General features: G+C 41.7%; 1 protein-coding gene across 10 annotated transcripts in view; it reads left to right on the top strand.

Moving 5' to 3' along the window:
• MARK1 (microtubule affinity regulating kinase 1) overlaps positions 1–14,107 on the top strand; it is a 58,306-nt gene that overhangs the window by 7,520 nt on the left and 36,679 nt on the right. The window contains exon 1 of one of the 10 annotated variants that reach the window (XM_080584302.1): positions 8,562–8,750. The exons of the other annotated variants lie outside the window; for them this stretch is intronic. The gene's annotated coding sequence lies outside the window, so the exon portion shown is untranslated. Of the gene's footprint in view, positions 1–8,561; positions 8,751–14,107 lie in introns of those variants that run through there. 10 annotated transcript variants of the gene reach the window in all.

The raw sequence follows: 14,107 nt of genomic DNA on the forward strand, positions 1-14,107 counted from the left end.
TTAATGTGGCTTGCCGTCAAAATGACTTTTGTAAAGACTCCTGCTGAGCTGATCAAGATACAAGTGCTTGGTATCCCTGTCTCTTGACCCTTTGTGTGCCAACTGTTTCAAGTTTGTGACATTTTGCAAAAAATGTAGGACGTGATCTGGTTTAGTGTAGGACTTGTTAGTGTTAGGGCTGAGGTTGGACTAGATGATCTTAGAGGTCTCTTCCAACCTAGACGATTCTGTGATTCTGTTATAGAAACCTACACTCATAATAAAACAATCCAATGTGTTAATGTGTTTTGGAAAACAAAAAAGGAGGGGGGCTGTTTTTTCGTATCTGCATGTTTCTTAGCACTGCATTTCAAAAGCCTGGTAATGTATCAGAAAGAGAGGACTTTTGGTTAGAGTGAGCTTTAGGCAGTTTCTTTGTTTTCAATTCCAAGGTGTATATCACATCCAAAGAAGCACATACAAAAAATGAGCAGTAAACTATTCTTTAAATTCAGTCGTTTTGAACGTCCAGTAGCTATATTAGCTGGATATGTGTGCTCAGAGTCCCAGGGATTTCTCTGGTAAAGATAGATCAGCAAGGTTGACTTGCACTGAGGAGAGAATGGAAACCCTTCCATAACCTTAGAGCGGTGTCAGCCTTGTTTAACATGACTGTCATGGTGTGTTGGCAGCAAGCAGAAGAATAATCCTGTTTGCAACACGTGGCCTGTGGAATTCACACAAGCAGCAAAATAAGAGATGCTAACCTGAGCAGAGAATGATACCCAAAACATGATACATTATAGGTTCAACATGAGGAGCTTTGCCTAGATGTGTTGCAGTACTGTATTTTAAACAAATATAGTAGTAAGGTCGATTGCTTGAAAAGTAAGAGGGCACAGCTTCTTCGTCTCTGATGGAAAGTACTGCTGAGCTTACAGAGTTACTGGATAGCCTATGGCAGTCCTTCGCGAGAGCAGATAATGGAAATATCACTGGTGACAGTCTAATTGTTTTTGTATTACAAAGTAATAGCAGTGCATGATAACTTTAAAATCTCAAGTAGAGACAAAATTAGTCGAGGTTGTTAGGTGCTATCTTGTATTAGCCAGATGTGGTTGGAGAAAACAGATGAGCTTTTGGATAGGTGGGGCTCTAGCAGGGCTTGCAGGAAAGGCTCCTGCCCCAGGCTAACCTCGTGGCAGAACCTGTAGTGCTGCTGCCCTTCTGGGGGAGGACCTGCGCCTTGCTCGTGGTGCGCTGAACACACACACACACCTTCAAAGTGAAGACACAGCCTGAGTCACGGTGTTTGAGGGCTATTTTCAGCTCCCATGGAGCCTTTCCTCCTGGCTTCCACCTTTTGCTACTGTTGGGTCTCATCTTTTCCATCTCAGCCATGTACTTAGCAGGAGAGTGAAATAAAAATAAAGAAAAATGTCTTTTACTTGCATTCAAGCAGCTACCTTTTTCAGAGTGGAGAAGGCCTCTTAATTGTGTTCTAAAGGGTTATTACTTGGAGCGATTTTCTTATTTAGTCCCTCAAATATTTGATCAGGGTCATTTTAAACCTAGTGATAGTTGCTAACCTGCTGTCACAGCCCCTTTTTCATTACATATTTCCCAATATTCATCTTTCTGAGATTCCATCAATCCATGTTCGTTAAGCTGCTGGCCACTTAATACCTGTAATTTCCTATTTTTATCACCCTTTTCCCCTCCCCTCTTTGTTTTTCCCCACATTTTGCTTACTTAAGTGCTTTTGTGCTTAAGCTTGCATAGCTGTTGCCAGCTTCCTTGTGCTTCTCACTCTTTCTGGGACCTTTTCCAGTTTTGCTCATGACATAACCAAAATCAATAGAGAGCTTTACTAAAGCTGTGTAGTGTATCTCCTGGTTATTCTTTGAGCAACGTCCTTTTGTTTGGATCTCAAGGAGTATGGGAATGATCTGAGTTGTAAAGTTAAAGGGAGTGAAGAAATGCTTTGCGTTGGGTTGGTTGGGGGAGTAGGCTTTGTTTTGGGGGCACTTTCTGAAGGTGCTAGCAAAAAAGATTGTTACAGCTTTAAATATTTACCTGTTAGAGGTGCGGTATTTTTCCCACTTTACATTTCCTTTTGCCCCCCAGTAGAGTTACTGTGCTTTATTCTCTTAGGTGACAGCTGAGAGTAACCAAGGTTTTGCAATGATAAGTCAGGAAGGATGTACAATTTTATAATGTCCTCTGTAGAGAGAGGTTTTCATTGTGAAGTCAGTTGATATGTCAGGAATGTATTGTGAGAGAACTGCGGAGTTAGGGGAGCTAAGTGTAGGAGATACTGCACTATGTGTAGCAGCAGCGTAAATTACTTGTGCTTAAACAGTAAATATCTGAAATTCCTTTCGAGAGTGCATGCTTGGCCTCAGATGTATATAAGAATCTCTCTAATTCTTAGATGTTTCTGGCATTACTTAAGCAGAGGCATAGTTCAAAAACTCAGAGAACCTTGCACATTAAGAAGAGTCTGATTTTTGCCAGGGAAATTATGGTACTGTGTTAAATGCTATGTTGAGTTTTTACAGAGGATGTGGTAGTTTTCTCCAAATGGATTGCATGTGTAATGTATTTGTTCATCTCTGTTCCAGACAGTGTTATCGATTGAAGGCAATAGAATTCTCTAAAGCATTTGGGTTTTTATTTAGTAAATTTTTTTCTAACAGTAATCAGATTTTCTTCCCCATGCAATTACTGTAGTAGGGACTGTCTACTGGTGGTTAAAAAAAATCAGGAAAATATTGTTACTTGATGGAGTTAAAATAGTATTTTCTCCGTAAGATCAGACTCTAGAAGGAGCGACGATTGTAGTCATTTAACGCAATGAAATTTATACAAAAAATATTAGCAATACTGTCTCTGAGCAGTCTTAACCACGTGTACATATATATAGTAGCTTTTCAAATTTGTTTCTCTTATGTCAGTATTAAACAAGACTGCCTTCTTTTTAGAGTTCTGTCTTCCAGTGATGGACATAAGATGCATATGAAAAAAGAAAATACACGAGAGCACTTCACAATGAAACTCTTGCTCCATCTGCTGCATAGTCCAGAGCAATCTTATCTATAGAAAATTGGTATGAGCAATGAGGATCGATCTAATATAGATGCTGGAATTGGTCAATTCAAAACCTTGTTATCAGAGACGTGTGGCTGCAGTAGTGTTCGTGAACAGGATGAGAGAAACCTGATGGTTCAACCTCTGCAAAGAAAAGACCGATGAAATAAACTGCATTTAAAGGTCCTTTTTAATAAAGCTATTCTCACTTATCTGATGGCTGCAGAAACACTGTGCTTACATCAAAATCAAGTTATACATTTTTTAAATGCTAGAGGATTTTATTTATTTTCAGTTGTGTGACCTTTTGGGGAAATTCATGTTTTGGTATTGTATACCAGCTTTTTCACCATCACTCATTAAATCCTTTTCCTGCTGGCGTGTAATATTTTGTTTAAATAGAATTACTTTCAAAGTGAGTGGTGTCAGGACTTCTAGAGTAGCATAGAAGAGACAAACTGCACTTCTGTATCCATCTGTTTGTTCTGTTTCCTTTCATATGATAGTTCTTAATCTGGAGAGGCTAAACTAAATGGAACAGTTGACTATCAGACTGAAGTTATTTATAATAAAGTGAAACATTAATGCTGCATGAGCTGTTTTCCTAATACTATCTTGGTTTCATTGGAGACATTTCCAAGACTAGCTCAGTGGGAGATCAGCAGAACAAAGAAGGAAGTGAATTGGGAGACTGGAGACTGGAAAGTACATTGACAGGTGGTAGGTAAAGTTTTTACCTCCAGATAATTTTTGGGAAAGGACAGAAAGCTCTGCCTAACCTCATGTCAGGCGGAACATGAACAGCTTCTTTGTCGTCTGCTTGGTGAAAAGAGAAAGATATCTAACATGAGAGCTCTCATCCCTGGAAATGGAAGGCTTAGTAGTTAATCTGGTAAATTTAAGGAAGAAAATACAGACTGAGCTCACAGTTAGCTTGCAATGATTCAGGCATTGCAACATTGTGATTGCATCTCATGTACTCTGTGGCTTTCTCCATCTCTCAAGGGGCTAGGAGCATCTTAGGACTGCTGGTGGTGAAGAGAGAGCGTTACTGACTGACCCATCCTAAGGCTTGGAACAATGCAGTGATAGCCATCTCAAATGTGTGTAAGGACAGCTCTCCTTATAAACTTTTGAGGATAGATTCCCCGTTCCTGATACAGGGATTGGTCGTCTGTGTCACCTGCTGACATTGTCATCAGGTTCCCGGGATTTCTGCTTTCCTCACTTGCCCGCCCTTACAACTGAATCAAATTAATTCCTGCTTTAATATGAGACACCATCTGATCAAGCAAGCCACTTAAACTGGAGAGTCCCAAACTGTAAAATACAGTTCTTTACTGCTTGCCAAGCTGGTTCAAAGTATGACCAGTTCCAGAGAGAGCCAAGAGCTGCCTCTGCTTATAGCGAGCTGGAGGCTGCCATTGCTGCTGCCAGTTATTTGCTGTCCCTCACTGTCCTGATAAAGAAGTCTGGAAATGCCTGACCTTGACATCTTGCAGGCTGGGAGTAGTGTCGGAAGGCCATAGCTGGGGATCTGCGATTCCTCACACACTGACTGTCAAGGACTGGAGAGAGAAAGCCACAGCAATTTTTTTTGTAAAATATTTTTTTCTATTGTTGGATTGGATGTTTGTTTTAATGTCTGTGTTTGTTTTGAATAAGTGTTAGTTTTTGTTTGACTCTTTAGTCATAAATTCTTCATATTCTTAAGCTTCATCGATATATATATATATATATTTATATTTATATATATATATAAAGACACACACATATAACATTTCTTCCAAATTTTCTTACCTATTTATTTTAATGGACAGTAAATCCAGCATCTGTTGTTTTCAATATTTTCTTTGCATCCTGCAGTGTTTTTTCTTTCACGTCTTTTGGCGACTTTTGTCACCTGGACTATTTCATTAGTTATGCTCATTCTTTCTCTTGGGCTTGGCTTTTGCATTTCTTTTCAGTGCTTGCACGTAACTTCTGTTCATGACTTGAATTCAGTGCATTGACAGATGTCTGCAGTATATGTGTGCCTGTTAATATTCATAATCTACTGTATTACTGTATCAGCCTCCTTAAAACATGTAAGGAAATACTATTTTTAGCTATACTACGTACTTTGCAAAATCTTTGTGGTATATTGCTGTTGGCTGCTTTTTTTTTTTTCCTTCCCTAAATTGTGGTAGCTTGTAATGTTAAATAACTGAAGCCCAAAGGTTAAAAGATGTGATTGCATGAGCGTAGAAACAAGAGGCTCGGAGGAGATTGTTGTCTGAGCACTGCTCAGAGCACGCTCTTGGGCTGTAAGATATAAGCTGGTCCAAGGGGCAGGCTGTGTTTGGACAGCTTAAAGTTAAGCGTAAATCTGTGCAAGTCTGGGAAGATATTTGCTAAGATGAAATGTGGTGTAGCATTACCCACATATAGGTAAATCGTTACTACGGTCCAACTAAGTCCATGTTTTCTGATCTGATATTTAACACTGCTGTTAAAACAGACTAAATCATCTATCAGAGGAACCTCCTTTTAGAAGGCAGTTGATTTTCCTGAGCCAAAGATACATTACTCACTCTCCTCAGAAAGTCAAACTTTGTATCAGTGCTTATGAAAATAATGTGTCTGCAGAATGCTGAGTCTGATAAAATCCTGTCTTAAACATTAAAACTACATTTCTGTGGCTGAAGGTGTCCAGGAAACACTTTGCACTTCAGTCCTCTGAGGCAAGACTTGCTACTGACATCAGAAGGCCTTGGTGCAGAGAGGTGCACCAGGAAATACTGGCAAGCCTGACGCTTAATGAAGCTAAGCTGGTAACCTCTAGCACAAAGGTCCATGAACGTGCTCTCCGGATAAGGAAGGATCCTTGCTGGTGCCCCAAAGGGCATAAAATAGGCCCTATTAGTCTGTGCGATTTTTTTCCTCTTCTAACTGTCAAAATTAACAGGCTGCCTAACTACTTTTGGATATGTTTGTATTGTATTGTTTGAAGGAAAATATTAAATAAGTCTCTGTACCCTTTAAATTAGGTTTTCAAGCTCCTTAAAAGGAATGACAGAATGGTTTGTGTTGGAAGGGACCTTAAAGATCCCCTAATTCCAACCCCCCGCCATGGGCAGGGACACCTCCCACCAGGACAGGCTGCCCAAGGCCCCATCCAGCTTGGCCTTGAGCACCTCCAGGAATGGGGCATCCACAGCTGCTCTGGGCAACCTGTGCCAGTGCCTCACCACCCCTTTGAATATCTCAAAGGAATATTCCAACATCCTTCTCAGTATTGGGGAACTTCAGTTGAAATATGGTGTAATGGAGGTTGTGGATCCCTGTGCTGCCCTCCAATTTCATTTGTGGGATGTGTGTGCATCAATCACAGAATCACAGAATTGTAGGGGTTGGAAGGGACCTCAAGAGATCATCGGGTCCAACCCCCCCACCAAAGCAGGCTCCTTATAGCAGGCTGCCCAGGTAGGCATCCAGAGGGGCCTTGAATATCTCCAGAGAAGGAGACCCCACAACCTCCCTGGGCAGCCTGTGCCAGTGCTCCCTCACCCTCACCGTGAAGAAGTTCTTTTGCATGTTGGTGTGGAACTTCCTGCGCTCAATTTTGTGGCCATTGCCCCTTGTCCTGTCCCCACAAACCACTGAAAAGACATTGGCCAAATCCCTCTGTCTCCCACACTTAAGATATTTGTAAACATTAATAAGATCCCCCCTCAGTGTTCTCTTCTCAAGGCTGAACAGACCCAGGTCTCTCTCAGCCTTTCATCATAGGGGAGATGCTACAGGCCTCGTATCATCTTTGTGGCCATCCACTAAATTAGCTTATATTGCTTTCAGTTTGGATACTGTAATTGGTCATCTTGTCGCTTTTTAGCAGCGGGCTTGATTTTAGAAAGCTAATAAAACCTTGAGGTAAAATGTTCTTTTCAAAAAAAGATGGCAACCTGTCTTGATGGATTCATCATTGGTGAATCCAGTAATGGGAATGTAAAGACTAAGGCCTACTGTCCAGCTTGCTAAAGGAATAACTTTTATGAAGTAGAAAAGTGGTGTGATAGGTTTTCTTTTCCTGTTCCTGCCCTGACAGTGTGATTCCATGAGAGGTCAAAATGGAGCTGGCGTGGTCCCAGCCACCTGGGCTGGGCGTTCCCCTGATGATGGTGGCGCTGCCGAGGGATTTCTGTGCTCAGGGGCTGGAGGTCACCCCACGTGAGCCTCCTGTGGCACAGATGTGTCTTAAGTATCCAATAGACGAGAAAAAAAAATCACATTTTGTAAACTTGGAGAGAAAGAGGTGGGATTTGGAGCCTGGCGCTAGTTAGCTGTGCGGATGTTCTTCTGCCCTCTGTAGAAGAAACCTCAGGTGGCCCAGAAGGCTGTTGTTTGATCGTGATTGAAGGAGATGCTTAACTCTATCAACTGGTCGCTCTTTTGTGAGTAAACCTTGCATCTTGCTGTTCTTCTCATCATTTGGAGGCAAGCCTCAGGTTTCCAGACAGTCGTCTGCAGGCTGCAGAAACAGCCCTTTCCCCTCAGTTTTGAAGTTGGATATTCAAGCTTTTTCCATTTCTTGTACTATTGCAAACACTTTGAGAAGCTCCATGTGCTTGACACAATCCTGAACTGTAAGTTGTTTCATGTTTCTTTTCGCCTGCCTTTCATCAGGCCAGCTGAAAAATGACCTGCCTGTGTCCTTTATAAGCGCAATAAAAGCTCCTGCCGGTTTCCTTTGCCAGAAGTTTCTCTTTCTGGGTGTGTTCTTGTTTGGTTGGTTCAAATTAACTATCGGCATTAGCTTTTCATTCCTTTTTTTCCTACTGAATGTTTTTGAGCTACCTGTGAGTGCCATGGCACTGAGCAGTAGTGCCCTGTACCTGAGGATGTCTCTGGGTGCTGGCAGGGTGCTCTCTGGGAGCTGCGAGGGCTCGTCTGGAGCTCAGCACTGGCAGGCTTGAAGATCTCGTAAGGTAGGTCAAAAAACACTGGCAAAGCTAAACTGATCACCTCCTGAGGAAAGAGCTATAGCTTGCGGGAGGCACTGAATGTTTTAAATGTGTCTAGTAGGCTGCAGCAGTAATAACCTTTCTTTTTCCTTCCTTCCCCCTTCCACTTCTGATACACACTTTCTGTCAAAAACACGGAAGTCATGTTAGGTTTCATATGTGAGGTACATTAACCATTTTATTTTTGATTTTAAAAAAAAAAGATGAACAGGTTTACTCTTTTGCTTGGTAAGGCTTGATTGCAGTGTCTAGGACTACACTGAATGATAAATAACTAGAAGCTATTAGGTGTAAGATTTTAAGAAAAGTAGATTTTCCTCCCCTTGGCTACACCTGTGGTTTACTGCAGCAGCTTTTAGCAGGCTTGTCTTGATTTTCTTTGTGTTTAAGGTGGTGGGCTCTCAGTTGATTTGTTGTAGCAATTAATGGAGGTGATAACGGGCTGACTGTCCTAAATTAGCCTTGGAAAACATTGTTTGTGTTTGAGATGAGTCAGGAATGAAAGTGCCAGGTTGAAGTAACTGTGCCAATTCTGAGTGAAATAAAACAAATGCAGGAAGGTGCTGCTCTTCTGCACCTGCACGCCAGGCTGGGGGGAGGCTTCCTGAGGGGGAACGATAAGCTGAGGAAATGTGTTAGCTGATTTCGGGTTATGAGACCTGCTTTGCTGCCACGAAGGTATTTGTTTTTCTGAAATGTTTTGACTGGCTTCTTTCCTCAGAGGGGGATGAGAGTATTTTTTTTGTTTTTAAACCTTTGAATAGAAAGTATCTGTGATTGCATTTGATAATCAAGTCCACCCTTCCATGTAACACTGTGTTTAGAAAAAAAGGGAGAAAGCCTGCTATAACATGGACAGGATTTGTTAGTGTCACTATATAAAATCACACGTGTTCTTCAGAGCTCTGTGCGCATTAGAACCGTGTTGGGTAGCTGTGCATGACATTGCGCTTGTAGAGCAGCTCTGCGCTCTGTCTGAGGCTGCTTGAAGCGCAGACCTGTAAACATTGCATCCTGTGACTAGAAAAACAGTTCAGTCTCAAAGCTGGCAAACTTATTTCTGTCTCATGAAGCTATCTTGAGCATTTAAGACTAAAAAAACTGCTGTGGGACTTAAAAACCTTCATAATGCTCATAGTGTAAGATACACTCCGTGCTCAACATAAGCTTACCTGTCACCAGCACGCGTGAATGCTTCCAGAAAGCAATCCTTATTTTGCGTGGACATTAATGTATTGTACTTTATCTTGCAACAGAGATAAGTTTTAATATTTTCTTTGAAGCTGTGTTTCTGAAATTGAGAAAGTTACAGTTAGGGAGAAGAGGAAAGATACAAAAAAGAGTGAGAGAGTTATTCTCTTTAGTATCTTACTTGATACTATATAGTGAGCTCCATGCATCTAGTCTGGACTTTCAAATATATGTATATATATAAATGCATTTCAGAGTCACAGCATCAGTTAATAAATTGTTTGCATATGCTTGACTTAGACGAGCTTTATTCAAACTTGTTTCTTATTGCTGATAGCTGCGAGCTCTTTTAAAAGTTCATGCCTGGAATTCCTCCGTGTTATGTAAATCAGATATAAACAGAAAGATGCACATGCATGTGTTTGATTATTTTCTTTGTGCACTGCTGGAAAGCCTGTGTGAGCAGGGGGTTTTGTCTGATCCCCTTCTGTCTCTGCCGTCCATTGGTCTTGGTATCCAGTTAAAAACCTGTGTATTCCGTTTCCCTCACTAAGTTTTTGTTTGTTTTGAGCCCAGTCCTGCATGTTGTCCTGTTTCAGTGGAATAGGTTGATTGCTTCATTTCTTTTAGTAACAAAGTTTCTATACTGCATTCACAGTCTAGTTTAATTGCTGGTAAGAAATGATGAAGAGAATCGTGTGCATACACACACATTCTGTCTTTCTAATTGCTCCATCCAAAGTACTTTCTTATGTGTCACATATGAAAAGTTAGGGTAGATAGTGCTCCAGTAATCTTTTGATTGAGATTGGAGGTGCTTTACTAATTGTAGTGTGACATGATGGGTGTGTGTGGCAAGAGTAAGCTGTGATTTTGTGCAGACGTGATGTTTACCTGGGAGAAAAGTGAATCCCCTTCTGGCAGTAGGTGGTGGATGCAATGCTGTCATCTCATGAGGCTCTGAGTGGTACCACGCTTCATGCCTGCAAACCCTGCAGCTCTGTGTGCTGTTGATGTATGATGCTGAAGAAGCTGATCCAAACGGCTGTGCTAGTTTCTGTATTGAGGCCTACCAAGACTTCACAAAACTTGGACTCCTCTAGTTTGGGTTTGTTTCTTCAGCAGAAGGAAAAAAGCAGTTTGTGAGAAGCTCTTCACTACTGAAGGAATAGCAACAGACAGCAAGCAGTTAAATATGAAAAGAACTGGGCATTCAGGACGTGACTTCTAAGCTTTCTCCCCTTTTTCTCCCTGCCTCGGTATTGTGAATTAAAGCTGTTACTAATCAGACCTGTATAGAAGGTCTTCTAAACCATTTAGGCTCCTCTATCTGGGCTAGTTATTTTGATTACCTTGCAAAATACGACAGCAGTTACAAATGCTCATGTGTATGACACATGCTTGAAAATGTTTGGGGTTATGAATATTAAAAATTGTCTGAAAGGAACTTGAATTCAGAGCAGGAGATAATACTGAGTGAGGAAATGTGATGCTGTGCCTTATCCAGCAATATGTGTACTTTCTTTGATTCTGGGGGTTGACTGTACTGAGGATTTGACTCGCTGTAATGCAAGAAGGGGGAATTCAGGACTAAGAAGTTTGCTTAATCAAATGAGGTGTGATGGTAGGCACCTTGATACGTTACCGTTTAACTCAGAAGGACTATCAAGCCTTACGTGTTTGCTTGAAAGAGAGTGTGGTTTGGTGGCCAGAGTAGTTCTGGGGACTTCTCAAGACTAAGCTGTAAGAATGGGTAATATAGCTGATGATAGTTATGTTTATATTTGAAGATTAATTCAAGCGTGTAATTAGTGAGAATACCACCCCAGCGGCTAGCGAAGTGGCTAAAAGATGCTGAGTGAGTAAAGCAGAGGAGCACCCGCTTGGCAGCCACTTCATGGTGTTAGCTCTTCAGTGCTGTCTCAGGGGTGGTGTTGCTGAGCATGGCACTGTCTCGCCTTTGCAAAGCTGCGTTGGGTAGAGAAGGGGAACGACAGCTTTGGTTCTTGGCAGCGGGGCGTGGGGAGCAAGGGGTGCGACTCGTGCAGTTTGAGTAAGATTGGCTTGCTGCAGTAATCCTAATGTAACTTGTCAGAAACAAACCTAGCTAGCAGTAGTAAGAGTTAATCAGCTCTCTTCAGTAATAATGATCTAAAATTGAATGCCAGAATTACTACTTTCTGTTTATATTTCTGAAAAGGTTGTTTTTAAATATTTGACTAATGCCAAATACCTAAATGGCTGCTTTAATGTACTGTTTCAGCTCTCGACATTTAGTATTGCCACACCTTTTTGTTTAAAATTGTTTTATGAAACATCTAATTTTGTGTTGATTTTTAGACATTTTACTGAACACTGACATAAACAGAATATACAGGGAGCCTTGTTTGTGACATACTGGGAAACAGTGCATTACTAGTACATGATACACGTCAAGACAAATTACAAGATATCTCCAGAAATGTGAGAATCCCTAATTAAAGCCCTGTGCAGGAAGTGCAGATTATTAGCTAGAACTGTTATTAGGTGGCAGGGATCTTAAAGGGGAGTGGTGGTGTGGTGGATTTTTTTTTTTACAGCCTGTTTGTTTCCACCATCCTAAAATTCTCAGAATTTAGCGGTTGTTCTTCTGAAATAGCATTTTAAAATAGCCTCATAGCAGCTGATGCATAATGAATGAATGTGTAATGGACCAGCAAGGGCTTAAAACGACATACTCTCTCCCTTTCTGGACAGCGTGGATGTTGCGTGGATGTTGCACGCTGCCCTGGAATTCAGCTTTTGCATCAGCTGGGAGTAATCTCTGAGATACTGTTATGTGACCTAAGTTGATTTTTGCAATATCTCAACCTTGTCATGTTTTCATCTCATTTAATGCTGATCTATAGAAGCTGTTGAGTTTGATGTTTAAATTCCTTTCTGTTTTCCTTCACTAGCAAGCTATGTGCAAAAGAGAGGCTCCTTTCAGAACTTAAAAAAAAAAAATTGAAATTGATTCAGTGCTCTTCAAATTCAGAGATTATAGCTATGTGACTCTCAAACTAAGACAGTTGACCTGTTTTATGCTTGTTTTCTGCCTTCTGCTTTCTGCCTAGCTGTGGAGAAGGCCCTGTGTAAGAGGGAATACTCAGACTGTAAGGAGGGGTATACTTTTTCTGCCACGAAAAGCCCAACATCCAGAGTCGTCATGGCCATGAACCTGGGGTAGTTTTTTTCTTCTTCAGACAGGTTCTGTTGTGTTGTCATTATGATTAAATAACTGATTTCGATGTTAAGTCTGCATTGAAATGATCTCTGTGGGGAAGCTGTCTTTTTCTTGGCCATTGGCGTTGGTTTTCCTCGCCTGTCCAACTGCTCAGCTAAAAGATCCTTTCCAGTGCCTAGTGGAAGTAGGCTAACCCTGCGAAACTGGCAATTGATACTAAGGGTAAATGCTTTTGGTAGGCATTATATTTCATGTTGGGGAGGTCTAATTGTGTGCAGAAATAGGCTCAGAGACTTCTTAAAACTTGCTTGTCTAACGTAGTACAGGAGCTCTGGATGGGCTTCTAGGTACAGCTCTAATATTCATGGTCAGCGTCGTACAAATATTATTAATAAAATATAAATTACCTTGCAGGGTGTTTTCTTAGGCAAGATTTTCATTTGGGCTCTGTTTTTATCACGTGTAGGACTGGTGTCCTACCTTGAAGGAATGTTTCAAAGCCTCTTAGCCTGGAGCTGTCCTTCTGATCCTCTGAGTCCACAGAAAGTATTTTAATTACGCGCTTCTAAGGGATAAATACTACCGGCAGCGTGGTGCTTCATGGCTGAATGTGTTCATCTGATACACAGAGCCTAAACACGCCTGACTTCCTTGGTTCTGTAACAACTTGGAAAATGCTTTAGCTCTATATTAAGCAGTGGGGGAAAAGCAGTGTTTTGCAGAGACGCTCGGATAATGAAAAGAGAACCAGAAAACTATATTTAGGAGCGCTGTCCTGGCCATGGTGAATAATTACTGCTGATGGAGGTGATGTAAGCAGAGCTGTGCTGCCTTTGGGAGGAACGTTTGGGCTGTGCTGTGCTCCTTGTTCGTGCCGGTTTCGTTGCAGCTGTTTGCTGGTTTTCCCAGTCCTCGTGGTGCCTGCACACCGAAATAACTCCTCGCAGCTCAACGGGGCTGCGTGGAAGCCGGGGTGTTTACAGGAGGGGGCTGCCATCGGTCTGCGGTAACGGCATGCTAAGGTTGGAAGCACTGCTTCAAATTCTGTCTTGTACGAGGAAATACTGACTTGCATGAGGATCGGCTGGTGGGGAGAAACAGTAAACCTAAGTGCTGCCTGCTGGCCCTGTGCTCAGCTGAAGGGGAAAGGTCTGGGAACCTTTGGGCTGTGTCTGGCTCAGTGCTCCGCTCAGAGGAACTGAGACACCCCTTCTTGATCGAAGCAGGGAATAAAGAGAAAATACTAATGTATCTGGAGTTGTGCTGTGCTTTATGCTTACTGAAAACTTGAGTCTTGGGGGAAGGAAGCATGCCTTTCTGTTACAAATCTACACGTTATTCTGGGAAGACGCTGTTTCTACCTGCAGTACTTGCCATCCTTAAAATCTGTATCTTAAAAGATTGGAGGCTAAATTTCATGTGTTAAAAAGTTTGTACCCGTTTGCTGCCGATACTGTAATGCACCTGAAATACAGAAACCTTTAACCCCACTTTGACACCTTCTGTTCTTTTGCTATCTACTCGGAAGGTTTCCAAGACTCGCCTGTATCTTGCCCTATGTACTTGGAAGTTGAGGAGTACAGAAGCAGTGCAAACTTAGGTTACTAACATTTAGCGTTGGGTGCTGTATTGTATCAAA

The sequence above is a fragment of the Anser brachyrhynchus genome, assembly GCF_964034855.1.
Source record: "Anser brachyrhynchus genome assembly, chromosome: 3".
Taxonomy (NCBI): Eukaryota; Metazoa; Chordata; class Aves; order Anseriformes; family Anatidae; genus Anser; species Anser brachyrhynchus.